At 28.5% G+C, this 14,062-nt stretch overlaps 2 long non-coding RNA genes across 4 annotated transcripts; both read right to left on the bottom strand.

Moving 5' to 3' along the window:
• Positions 1-1,549: 1,549 nt before the first annotated feature.
• On the bottom strand, positions 1,550-13,045 carry LOC105139030 (uncharacterized). Of its 3 annotated transcripts, none has more exons than XR_844907.1 (3): positions 12,852-13,045; positions 12,103-12,182; positions 1,550-1,882 (listed from the first exon to the last, which is right to left on the bottom strand). It is a non-coding gene; the product is annotated as an uncharacterized LOC105139030 (long non-coding RNA). The 3 variants fall into 3 exon arrangements; XR_844906.1 differs by lacking the exon at positions 1,550-1,882 and adding an exon at positions 11,283-11,683; XR_844905.1 differs by lacking the exon at positions 1,550-1,882 and having other exon boundaries at positions 11,946-12,182; positions 12,852-13,042.
• On the bottom strand, positions 7,282-8,335 carry LOC105139031 (uncharacterized). The gene is made up of 2 exons (XR_844908.1): positions 8,299-8,335; positions 7,282-7,617 (listed from the first exon to the last, which is right to left on the bottom strand). It is a non-coding gene; the product is annotated as an uncharacterized LOC105139031 (long non-coding RNA).
• Positions 13,046-14,062: the final 1,017 nt, after the last annotated feature.

The raw sequence follows: 14,062 nt of genomic DNA on the forward strand, positions 1-14,062 counted from the left end.
TTGATCCTACTCCTGAAGTCGAATTCTACCCTTGAGAAAAATAACCTAATTCTCTTAACTCGAGTTTAAAGAAGTATCCTTTAATTTGTTTAAATTCATGAAAAGATCTCAAAAATTCTCAAATGAAATATCCCAACGAAATTCAGTGCAACCCCACCACACAATCACTTTCTTTGTTAGTAAATGGATACCACACACCTTTTGAATTTTGGTTACCATGCATGGCGTAGCAATCAATCACTAGTCTAATAATTAATTATTGATCTATTCTTCTTTATGAGTCGTCATTACAAAATCAGGATCTCAAGTCTTACGGTAAATAGTAAAATCATTATAAAATCTCTAATTTTGGAATCAACAACATGCTTCTTACCAGCTTCAGGAAGGAATAGCGTATACAAAAAACATAGTTATAATTCTAATTTCAAGGTTTGGATCACATGTTAGTCAGCAAGGCTTGCCTGAAATAACATGAATTTAATTAAAATATCATTTTAATTTAAAAAAAAACCCTATTAAGTTTGAATCAAGCTGACTAGATTGTAAATTAACTTGTTAAATCATTCATATTTGATCGTGTTAATTTTTAATCTAATTTAATGTAAAATCTTGCTCGAATTAAGTTTCAAATCGATTGATGATCAAGTTGAGTTGTTGGATTCTATTTGAGTTTTCGAGAAAGACAAGTGCTTTTGGTGGTGCTTTTTGACATAAGAAGAAAAGGTTGTTTGAGCTGAGTTTTTGATAAAGACAGTAAAATCACATCATTTGAAAATCAAGCCCTTCTATTTTAAAACCTTGAAAAGCCACCTTAACAAAAACCAAAGCACACTAGCTGATGCAGTAGACATGTTCACAGATATCTTTCTAGTAATCAAATTATTTTTAAGTATTTTTTATTAAAAATATTTATTAAAATGATATTTTTTATATTAAAATAATTTTAAAAAATTATTAATTAAAAATAAAAAAAATTCAATCCTTCTCAAATATATTTTTTAAACTAGAAAACAAACCAGATGCAGAGCCATAGGCCCATAGAAGATTAATTAAAGTCTAGCATGTTTCTTATCAAATTTCTACATTGGGAGGCTCGCTAAATCGTGCCGGCAAAGAAATGCCGATTGAAGTATTGATTCCTTCCATCACTTGCATCGATCTGGAAACCAGAAACTCAAAACCGATGAAGACGTGCTCCATTTTCTTCATACAGAGGCACCATTCATGTTTCTTCACTGAAATTAATGATGTTGACTTCACTTAATACTTCACTTTCACCTCAGGCTCAAGGATGAAGGGTCGAGGTTTGGTTTTCCATATATATCACCTCGGATTCAAATTTAGATTAGTATTTCGGCATATCAACCCGGCACCTAACCTCTCCAATCGAGTTTTAAACTAAATTGAAGGAACTAGTTTGATATAGTTTAGTTTGTCCGAATTTTTCAACATAAAATAATGTGATTTTAAATTAATTAGAGTTAATTCATTCCACTCGTAACCTGAACCGAGTTGGACATAATAACTTTATTAATGTGAAAGAATGAAGTTCTCATACTTATGTTAGTATCAATATAATAAAGATGAATTGTTTAAGATCTGATGAACATTTAAATATTTAACTACTTTTGGTATTTTTTGCGAATAACAACACAACGTTGTCCCCGGTCAAATTAATAAAACAACCAAGTAGAAACTAGCTCCATTATTTGGTACCCTTTCTTCACCTAAATTAGCTTGCCTCATGCACGAAGGGCCCCCTCTTGCTGTGGTTTTTCTTCACTCATAAATGGAAGGTTGCATCTTGTCGATTGAGGCTTATGGGGATGCTTTTTATGTCTTTTCCTACCGAGATGACTTTGAGACGCTCGACATTGATTTCCTGGCAAGATAATACCGGTGTTAAATTATCATTTCAATTATTCAAATTGCTCGTGGGTTAAGGATTTGTTTCATAACAGTACTCTCTATTTGTAAATTATAAATTTGACTGGGGAAAACTCTCTAATTGCTCTAATTGCGGCTTTGGCATGGACCAGAAATTTTCATGTAGAATGGAAACACATTGTAGATATTTTAGGGTATTTTAAAATCCAAACCCTAATTTTTGTTTTATAAAACAATTAGAAACCCTTTTACAATTTTATGAAATCACCAGCACAAATAGAAATCATTCAATAGAAGTCATTTTATATGAAATTGTTTTATCCAAACTCCTACCCAATCAATGGAGCAATTGCATAACAGCTAACCACTAGTTTTACTTGAACCAAATTTATAAATATAAAATTTTGTTAAATAAATTTTTAATGAGGAAACATATTTTAATAATTGAGATAAATAAAAGAGCAAAATGACAAAGTAAGCTAATAATAATCATCGCAGTAAAGCATATTTAAAGAAATAATTCAAGGGTTATATATTTTATTTCTTATGGATGTTGGTTCTCGATCTCACTTAGAAAACCTAATTTTATCATATATCATTTCTACTTAAAAAAAACAATAACAAGAAGCCATTAATTATTTTTCCTTCAAGACTTTATAAATTTTAATTACTTCATCAATAAAGTATACTTAATTAAGAAAATAAAACATATAACTACAAGAAAAAATTAATCCTTTTGTGATATATTATTTCTACTTAAAAAAACAACAACAAGAAACTATTAATTTTTTTTAAGACTTTAAAATTTTGTCAGGCATATTATAATAGCACTAATATAGAATTTTTTATGTCTAGTTTAAGATATTTTAGGAATTAGGGTTTTTTTAAAGGTATAAGGTTTAGGGTATTTTAGGGTTTGAAATTTATGGTATTTTAGGATTTAAGGTTTTTCAGGTTAGAGGTATTTTAAAGTTTAAGGTTCTTTAGGTTTTAGGGTATTTTTAGAATTTAGAGTTTTTTTATGATTTTATAGGGTACTTTTAGGGTTTAGGGTATTTTTAGGTTTAAGGGTTTAGGGCTTTTTAGGGTAGGTTTAGGATTTTTAGTGTTTAATTTTGTGTTTTAAGATTTAGGATTTAGGATTTTTAGTATTTAGGGTATAGATAGGTTTATGGTATTTTGAGGTTTTAGAGTATTTTATTGTTTAGAATTTAATGTTTTTTAGGGTTAGAGTATTTTAGGGTAGGGTTTTTTAGTGTTTAGGGTTTAGGGTATAGATAGGTTTAGGATTTTTCGTGTTTAGAATTTTGGATTTTTAGTATTTAGGGTTTAGGGCTTTTTAGGGTAGGTTTAGGATTTTTAGTGTTTATTTTTGTGTTTTAGGATTTAGGATATTTTAAGGGTTTAGGATTTTTAGTATTTAGGGTATAGATAGGTTTATGGTATTTTGGGGTTTTAGAGTATTTTATTGTTTAGAATTTAAGGTTTTTTAGGGTTTAGGGTTAGAGTATTTTAGGGTAGGTTTTTTTAGGGTTTAGGGTATAGATAGGTTTATGATTTTTCGTATTTAGGGTTTAGGGTTTTTTTAGGGTAGATTTAGGGTTTAGGATTTTTTAAGGGTTTAATATTTTTAGTTTTTATTTTTGTGTTTTAGGGTTTAGGATATTTTGGGGTTTTAGAGTATTTTATTGTTTAAGGTTTAAGATAATTTAGGATCATTAGGGTTTTTTAGGGTTTAGGGTTAGGGTATTTTAGTGTAGGGTTCTGTAGTGTTTAGGGTTTAGAGTTTTTTAGAATTTAGGATATTTTAGTGTTCAGGATTTAGGATTTTTAGTATTTAGGGTTTAGAATTTTTAGTTTTTATTTTTATATTTTAGGGTTTAGGGTATTTTAGGGTTTTAGAGTATTTTATTGTTTAGGATTTAGGGTAATTTAAGGTTGTTTAAGTTTTAGGGTTTAAGATTAGGGTGTTTTAGGATAGGGTTTTTTAATGTTTAGGATTTTTAGTATTTAGGGTAAGGATAAGTTTATGGTATTTTGGGGTTTTAGAGTATTTTATTGTTTAGAATTTAAGGTTTTTTAGGGTTTAGGGTTAGAGTATTTTAGGGTAGGGTTTTTTAGTGTTTAGAGTTTTGGATTTTTAGTATTTAGGGTTTGGCTTTTTAGTGTTTAGGGTTTAGGATTTTTTTAGGGTAGATTTAGGGTTTAGGATTTTTTAAGGGTTTAATATTTTTAGTGTTTATTTTTATGTTTTAGGGTTTAGGTTATTTTGGGGGTTTTAGAGTATTTAATTATTTAGGGTTTAGGGTAATTTAGGGTCATTTAAGTTTTAAGATTTAGCATTAAGGTATTTTAGCGTAGGGTTTTGTAGTGTTTAGGGTTTAAGATTTAGGATATTTTAGTGTTCATGATTTAGGATTTTTAGTTTTTATTTTTGTATTTTAGGGTTTAGGGTATTTTTGGGTTTTAGAGTATTTTATTGTTTAGGGTTTAGGGTAATTTAAGGTTGTTTAAGTTTTAGGGTTTAAGATTATGGTGTTTTAGGATAGGGTTTTTTAGTGTTTAGGGTTTAAGATTTTTAGTATTTATGTTTTTGATTTTTAATATTTAGGGTTATTGTTTAGGATTTTGAATTTTTAGCATTTAGGTTTTAGGAGTTTACAGTTTTTTTATGGTAGATTTAGGATTTTTAATGTTTATTTTTATGTTTTAGGGTTTAGGGTATTTTTAGAGTTTATAGTATTTTGGAGTTTTAGAGTATTTTATTGTTTAGGGTAATTTAGGGTTGTTTAAGTTTTAGGGTAGGGTTTTTTAGTGTTTAGGGTTTGATTTAGGATATTTTATTTTTTAGAGTTTAGGATTATGGTATAAATAGGTTTAGGATTTTTATTATTTAAGGTTTAGGATTTATAATGTTTGGGGTTTGGGGTTTTTTAGGGTTTAGGATTTTTAGTATTTAGGGTTTATAATATTTTAAGGTTTAGGGTTTTTTAGAGTAAGTTTAGGGTATTTTTAGTGTTTAAGGTTTTTTAGAGTATTTTTAGGGTTAGGCTATTTTTAGGGTTTAAGGTTTAGGATTTTTAGTACTTAGGGTTTAGGGTTTAGGAGTTTTTAGGATATTTTTAGAGTATTTTTAAGGTTATAGTATTTTTAATGTTTAGGGGTTAGGGTTTTTTAGAGTTTAAAGTTAGGGTATTTTAGAGTTTAGAGTTTTTAATATTTAGGGTTTATGATATTTTAGGGTTGTTTAAGGTTTATGATTTTTTTAGGGTTAGGGTATTTTAGGGTTGTTTAGGGTTTACGATATTTTAGGGTTTATGGCTTTTTAATGTTTATAGTGTTTGAGGGTTTAAGGTATTTTACTGTTTAGAGTTTTTAGGGTGTATGATTTTTTAGGGTTTGAGATTTTTTAGTGTTTAGAGTTTAAAGGTTTTGAATATTTAGGTTTAGGTTATTTAATGGTTTAGAATTTTTTTATTTATTTTTTTAGGATTTAGGATATTTTATGATTCAAGATTTGTTAGGGTTTAAAATATCATTAATTTTTTGAAGGTTTAAGATATTTTAGTATTTTAGAGTTTAAGGTATTTTATTATTGAGGGTTTTTAGAATGTAGGAGTTTTTAGGATTTTAGAGGTTATGGTTTTTTAAGGTTTTGGATATAAGGATTTAGGATATGTTATGGTTCAAGGTCTGTTAAGGTATTTTAGTGTTTTAAAGATATTTTAGGGTTTAAGTTGTTTTAGAGTTTAGGGTTTTTTAGGATGTTGGTTTTTTTGGAGGTTATGTTAGTTTAGGATTTATGGTAAAACCCAAAAGTGATTTATAAAATCAATTTACTAAAAAAAATGTTATTTTTACCAGAAAAATATTATTTATAATAATACCATTTTTTATGTTTGCATAGAAAAATAACACATTGAAGAGATGATCTAAAAAAATAACACATTGAAGAGATAAGAGATGATCCATAAACTCTCATTCTCATGATTCTTAAGGCAAGAATTCAGAAATAAGAAGTGATAAAAAGCCAACAAACATAATTCTCTATATCCATACCCATCCATGTATCTATAAATAACAATATTAGAAGCATGTTATTCATATGACCTTTCAACTCCAAGCAAGCAAGTTTGAGAACTTAAAAAGAAAAAAATGCTATAAAGTTGGATGATAAATATCTGTCAAAACTTAGTCATAAAACTTTTCTATAAATCATAAATGGCATAGACTTTTTATATACATATTTTTAAAGACTATTAAAAATCAGATGAGCAATACTTCCAGCCCTTATGATTAATCAGATGAGCAATACTTCTAGCCCGTGTAATTAATCACTTGCTATAAAATTTAATCTAAACATACAAGTATCAGCACACCTTACATTAACAAGGAAAGAAAAGGTAAACTTCGATCTCAACAGCTTTGTAAAGGACTTTGACACAATAAGCAATCAGCTCTTTCAGAAATAATCAGAAATAATCATACAAGTTTTAGGATGATAATTTGTAGTTGTGATAGATGATAAATACATGTATACAAAGAGTAAGGACAGTGGCAACATTCTTAACAAAAACACAACACCAATGAATTGCATATAAAGAACTGGGCTTGACAAGTTCACCAGTATATTCAATAACCTAAAAAATCATGTATATTCAATCATATCAGCAAATTAATTAACCATATCCCAAGCCCTACGAGAATGGCAAAGTGATGATTGTTAATTTCTCAATGATTTTACTATCCAAGCAAAGTAGTATTTATATATAAAACAAATACATGAAAAGAACCTAAAAAATACATGAAAAAAAAATGGGCAGAAGATTCAAAATTGATTTTGAATAAATAGCAGTGATAAAGCAATGTTTAGTTATTAGGCAAGGCAGAAATCACTCCCAACCTAACTGCCTATTCCAATCCAATAAGAATCCCACAATTCAAAGAAGCAGCATGATAATTTTAGCTTAGCTAGTTTTTCTTCAAATAATATTAGAAGCAAGATTTTAAAGCGAATTCGAAAAGCAAAAGGAAAAGAAACTGACCCCAAAACCCCGACCCATGCCAAAGCAACAATCAACTTTAAAGTAAGGAATGGTGTTGCAGGAGTGATTTATGAAACTATTTTACTAAAAACTGCTATTTATTTTGGTATCTTGTTTATGTTTGCATCGGCAAAATAACACATTGAAATGTTGCTCCATCAGCTTTCATTTCCTTTATTCCCAGAGCAAAAATTCTGAATTCAAAGAAAGAGACAAATGCATACAAACATAATTCCTTAATTTCATAATACAAGAATGTTGGTCCAATAACAACTATGAGTGATAGTTTTATTAGTATTGGCTAGTTACAACTGCATTCAGTGAATTCAAAAGAGAAAAATCATTTTTATTATCAAAAATCTGATTCTTCATTGCTAAAATAGGAGGACAATTGAATATTTTTTTAAAAAAATTATCTTTTAATACAGGAAAGCCAACATGCAGGAACAAAATTTTGAAGATTTTGCAATTAATTGTAAAATATTCCGAGCAATCATGATTTTTACAATTATCAAACACAGTAGCTCAATTTAGCATTTATGCTTAAAAATTGAAACACAATCATTACAACAAAAAAGACCTATCAAGAAACAAGGTGATCGTACCACTTCAATCAAGTTTTAAATTTGAACTCTCTCTTTTGGTTCAATTGACTGTATTTATTGATATGCTTAGGTCTTTTAACCTGCATCAAGAACGAGAGGGAAACGTTAACAGGGAAACGTTAATATAAAATTAACAGAAATTCAAGTTCGGTTTTTTTGAAAGAATAGGAGAACCAAATTCAAAAATATATAAGCGATTAAATATGAAGTGAAATTAAAATCTTAAACCACAAAATAAAACCCAATCTCGATCAAAAGGTTTCTTGTTCTCTAAATCCTAATTCTTTAAGAAGTAAATAAAAAAAAAACACTCAACTTGAAATCTGAAAGATGCAAACTTTAACTCTGAAAATTATCCAATCACTTACTAAATTCAAGAAATCATAATTTACAATTAACATAAAATTAAAAACACATCAAACTGGGAAAAATGGCAAAGTTTACATAAAAATTACTATAACATAATCACAAAAATCAGGAAGAATTAAAGACCCAGCAAAGACTAAACATAATAAAGCACAATTCACAGAGAAGAAGAACAAATTATATATTTATAGCAGGAGATGGAAAGAATTAAAGACCCATCAAAGACTAACCATAATACAGCAAAATTCACAGAGAAAAAGAACAAATTATATATTTATAGCAGGAGTGGAGAGATGGGTACCCGATGAAGAATTATATATTTAAAGCAGGAGATTGAGAGATGGGTAGGTGATGAAGAATTATATATCTAAAGCAAGAGATTGAGAGATGGGTACCTGATGAAGACTCTCTCTTTGATAGAAATTAAGTTAGGATTTTTTTAAAGGGTATGAGGTTTAGGGTATTTTAGGGTTTGAAATTTGTGATATTTTAGGATTTAAGGTTTTTAAGGTTAGAGGTATTTTAAAGTTTAAGGTTCTTTAGGTTTTAGGGTATTTTTAGAGTTTAAGGTCTTTTATGATATTTTAGGGTATTTTTAGGTTTAAGGGTTTAGGGTATTTTGGGGTTTTAGAGTAATTTATTGTTTAGGATTTGGGGTTTTTTAGGATTTAGAGTTAGGGTATTTTAGGGTAGGGTTTTTTAGTGTTTAAGTTATTTTATGTTTTAGGGTTTAGGATTTTTAGTATTTAAGGTATAGATAAGTTTAAGATTTTTAGTGTTTAGTGTTTAGGGTTTTTTAGTGTTTAGGATTTTTTTAGGGTAGATTTAGGGTTTAGGATTTTTAGTATTTAGGGTTTAGGGTTTTTTAGAGGTTTAAGATTTTTAGTATTTATTTTTGTGTTTTAGGTTTTAGGGTATTTTATTGTATAGGGTTTAGGGCCATTTAAGTTTTAGGGTTTAGGGTTAGGGTATTTTAAGGTAGGGTTTTGTAGGGTTTTTTAATGTTTAGGGTTTAGGGTTTTTTAGGATTTAGGATATTTTAGTGTTCAAAATTTAAGATTTTTAGTATTTAGGGTTTAGAATTTTTAGTTTTTATTTTTGTATTTTGGGGTTTAGGGTATTTTGGGGTTTTAGAGTATTTTATTGTTTAGGGTTTTTAGGGTATTTTATTTTTTAGGGTTTAGGATTTTTAGTATTTAGGGTATAGATAGGTTTATGATTTTTAATATTTAGGGTTATTGTTTAGGATTTTGAATTTTTAGTATTTAGGGTTTAGGGTTTTTTAGGGTAGATTTAGGATTTAACGTTTATGATTTTTAATATTTAGAGTTTATGAGTTTAGGGTTTTTTTAGGGTAGATTTAGAATTTTTAATGTTTATTTTTATGTTTTAGGGTTTAGGGTATTTTTAGTGTTTTAGAGTATTTTATTGTTTAGGGTTTAGGGTAATTTGAGTAATTTAGGGTTGTTTAATTTTTAGAGTTTAGGGTAATTTAAAGTTGTTTAAGTTTTAGGGTTAGGTTATTTTAGGGTAGGGTTTTTTAGTGTTTAGGGTTTGGTTTAGGGTATTTTACTTTTTAGGGTTTAGGATTTTTAATATTTATGGTATAGATAGGTTTAGGATTTTTATTATTTAGAGTTTTGAATTTTTAATATTTAGGGTTTATAATGTTTAGGGTTTGGGGTTTAGGATTTTTAGTATTTAGAGTTTATAATATTTTAGGGTTTAGGGTTTTTTAGAGTAGGTTTAGGGTATTTTTAGTGTTTAGGGTTTTTTAGAGTATTTTTGGAGTTAGGGTATTTTTAGGGTTTAAGATTTAGAATTTAGAGTTTATGGTATTTTTAATGTTTAGAGTTTAGGATTTATGATATTTTAGAGTTGTTTAGGATTTATGGTTTTTTTAGGGTTAGGGTATTTTATGGTTGTTTAGGTTTTACGATATTTTAGGGTTTATGGTTTTTTAGTATTTATAGTATTTTAGAGTTTAAGGTATTTTATTGTTTAAAGTTTTTAGGGTGTATGGTTTTTTAAGGTTTTAGAGTTTGAGATTTTTTAGTGTTTAGGGTTTAAAGGTTTTTGAATATTTAGGGTTTAGGTTATTTAATGATTTAGGATTTTTTATTTATTTTTTTAGGGTTTGGGATATTTTATGAATCAAGGTTTGTTAGGGTTTAAAATATCATCAATTTTTTGGAGGTTTAAGATATTTTGGTATTTTAGGGTTTGAGGTATTTTATTATTGAGGGTTTTTAGGGTATAGGAGTTTTTAGAATTTTAAAGTTTATGGTTTTTTAAGGTTTTTTTTATAGTTTTGGATATAAGGATTTAGGATATGTTATGGTTCAAAGTTTGTTAGGGTTTTAAGGATATTTTAAAGTTTAAGTTGTTTTAGGGTTTAGGGTTTTTTAGGATGTGGGTTTTTTTAAAAGTTATGTTAGTTTAGGATTTATGGTAAAACCCAAAAGTGATTTATGAAATCAATTTACTAAAAAAAATGTTATTTTTATCAGAAAAATATTATTTATAATAATACCATTTTTTGTGTTTTCATAAAAAAAATAACACATTGAAGAGGTGATTCATCAACTCTCATTCCCATGAAGAATTCAAAAGTAAGAAGCGTTAAAAGTTAACAAAAATAATTTTCTATATCCATACCCATCCATGTATCTATAAATAACAATATTAGAAGCATGTTATCCATATGACCTTTCAACTCCAAGCAAGCAAGTTTGAGAACTTAAAGAGGAAAAACTGCTATAAAGTTGGATGATAAATATCCGTCAAAACTTAGTTATAAAGCTTTTGTATAAATCATAAATGGCATAGACTTTTTATATACATATTTTTAAAGACTATTAAAAATCAAATGAGCAATACTTCCAGCCCATGTGATTAATCACTTGCTATAATATTTGATCTAAACATACAAGTTCCAGCACACCTTACATTAACAAGGAAAGAAAAGGTAAACTTCAATCTCAACAGCTTTGTAGAGGACTTTGACATGGTAAACAATCAGCTCTTTCAGAAATAATCACACAAGTTTTAGGATGATAATTTATAGTTGTGATAGATGATAGATACATGTATACAAAGAGTAAGGACTCTGGTAACATTCTTAACAAAAACGCAACACCAATGAATTGTACATAAAGAGCTAGGCTTGACAAGTTCACTCGTATATTCAATCACCTAAAAAATCATGTATATTCAATCACATCAGCAAATTAATTTACCATATCCCAGGTCTTATGAGAATGGCAAAGTGATGATTGTTAATTTCTCAATGATTTTACTATCCAAGCTAAGAAGTATATATATAAAAAACAAATACCATAAAAAGACCTAAAAAATACATGACAAAAAAATGGGCAGAAAATTCAAAATTGATTTTGAATAAATAGCAGTGATAAAGCAATGTTTAGTTATTAGGCAAGGCAAAAATCACTCCCAGCCTAACTGTCTATTCCAATCCAATAAGAATCCCACAATTCAAAGAAGCAGCATGATAATTTTAGCTTAGCTAGTTTTTCTTCAAATAATATTAGAAGCAAGATTTTAAAGCGAATTCGAAAAGCAAAAGGAAAAGAAACTGACCCCAAAACCCCGACCCATGCCAAAGCAACAATCAACTTTAAAGTAAGGAATGGTGTTGCAAAAGTGATTTATGAAACCATTTTACTAAAAAATACTATTTATTTTGGTACTTATTTTATGTTTGTATAGGCAAAATAACACATTGAAATGTTGCTCCATGAGCTCTCATTCCCTTTATTCCTAGAGCAGAAATTCTGAATTCAAAGGAAGAGACAAGTGCATATAAACATAATTCCATAATACAACAACGTTGTCCGATAACAACGACTATGAGTGATAGTTTTACTAGTATTGGCTAGTTACAACTACATTCAGTGAATCCAAAAGAGAAAATCATTTTCATTATCAAAAATCTGATTCTTCATTGCTAAATTAGGAGGATAGTTGAATATTTTAAAAAAAATCTTTATCTTTTAATACAGGAAAGCCAACATGCAGAAACAAAATTTTGAAGATTTTTCAATTAATTGTAAAATATTTTGAGTAATCATGATTTTTACAATTAACAAACACAGTAGCTCAATTTTGCATTTATGCTTAAAAATTGAAACACAATCATTACAACAAAAAAGACCTATCAAGAAACAAGGTGATCGTACCACTTCAATCAAGTTTTAAATTTAAACTCTCTCTTTTGGTTCAATTGACTGTATTTATTGATATGCTTAGGTCTTTTAACCTGCATCAAGAGCGAGAGGGAAACGTTAATATAAAATTAACAGAAATTCAAGTTCGGTTTTTTTGAAAGAATAGGAGAAACCCAATTCAAAAATATATAAGCGATTAAATATAAAGTGAAATTAAAATCTTAAACCACAAAATAAAACCCAATCTCGATCAAAAGGTTTCTTTTTCTCTAAATCCTAATTCTTTAAGAAGTAAATAAAAAAAAAAACACTCACCTTGAAATCTGAAAGATGCAAACTTTAACTCTGAAAATTATCCAATCACTTACTAAATTCAAGAAATCATAATTTACAATTAACATAAAATTAAAAACACATCAAACTGGGAAAAATGGCAAAGTTTACATAAAAATTACTATAACATAATCACAAAAATCAGGAAGAATTAAAGACCCAGCAAAGACTAAACATAATAAAGCACAATTCACAGAGAAGAAGAACAAATTATATATTTATAGCAGGAGATGGAAAGAATTAAAGACCCATCAAAGACTAACCATAATACAGCAAAATTCACAGAGAAAAAGAACAAATTATATATTTATAGCAGGAGTGGAGAGATGGGTACCCGATGAAGAATTATATATTTAAAGCAGGAGATTGAGAGATGGGTAGGTGATGAAGAATTATATATCTAAAGCAAGAGATTGAGAGATGGGTACCTGATGAAGACTCTCTCTTTGATAGAAATTGAAATTCCATATGATTACAAGAAGAATCAAACCTTATTACATAGAATTTGAACGGCTAAAGGTGTACAAGTTCTTTTCTTCTACTTACTGGAGAGAGAGAAAGAAAGGTCTTCTTTTGAAATTGAAAAATGTTGAGATTTTGAGAGAGAGTGCGAGGGTGGATTTATTATTAAAAAAAAAAAAAAAGGAAATCGACCGTTGCATTAACTGAAAGGCAGAACTTGGTTTTTTTTTTATATGGGGTGTTTGGACCAGTTTGTACGCACTACGATTAATCTTCATGACTCACTGAATACCTTATAAATCCAATAGACATGTAAGGCACGGCACCACGAGGATGACAGTCGTTCATGCCAGGACTCGAATCCAGATACAGTAAAAAAAAATAAGCTCCTTCCACCACTAGACTAAGTATTGAAATGCAACTTGATTCTCTCTTGCTTTGACTTGTTAAAGTTTTTTAAACGACACGTATGACAGTTAAAAAATATATTAAAATAATATTTATTTTATTTTAAAAAATTATTTTAAATAAAAAATAAAATTTAAAATTTACTCACTTTCATTTAAAATACACGGTACCAAACAATAGCATAGCAAACTTGTTGTGATTATGTTTGTCTAGCATTTAAAATATATATATATATATATATATAATTGGTTGAAGAAATAATAAAAAAAAACATAAAACAAATCCGTGAAAATTCATATTTATGCATTTCCATTTTGCATAAATTTGAAATGCTATGAACTCATTTTGTGACCTCGAAGGGCAATCGGAAGAGCTTTTTTATTTTCATCTTACAAATAAACTATCCACTGAATCTGGTATTGCCCATTCAGTGTCCCACCACCGCATGATCCTCCCCCAAAGCTTCCAGACCGGCTTACAATGCTGCTACAAGGGAGCTGTGGTTTCTTCTGAGTCTCCACGCAACGCAGAGCAGGCACATTCTCCTTGCCGGGGATAATACCGTTTTTCTGAATAATGGGTAACTGTTGTTGCCAAATACTGCAGCTTCGAGTTTACAAAATGCTCCGCAAATATTTGCTTGGGACTTGCATGGTGATAATGGGAATCAAATGGTTTTTTTTTGCAGAAACCATAGCAGTGGTTGCTGGTAATCCAAATATTCAAGATTTTTCTCATGCACCTAATTCAATCCTCCATGTCAAGGAGT

The sequence above is a fragment of the Populus euphratica genome, unplaced genomic scaffold (assembly GCF_000495115.2).
Source record: "Populus euphratica unplaced genomic scaffold, PopEup_1.0 scaffold226.1, whole genome shotgun sequence".
Classification (NCBI taxonomy): Eukaryota; Viridiplantae; Streptophyta; class Magnoliopsida; order Malpighiales; family Salicaceae; genus Populus; species Populus euphratica.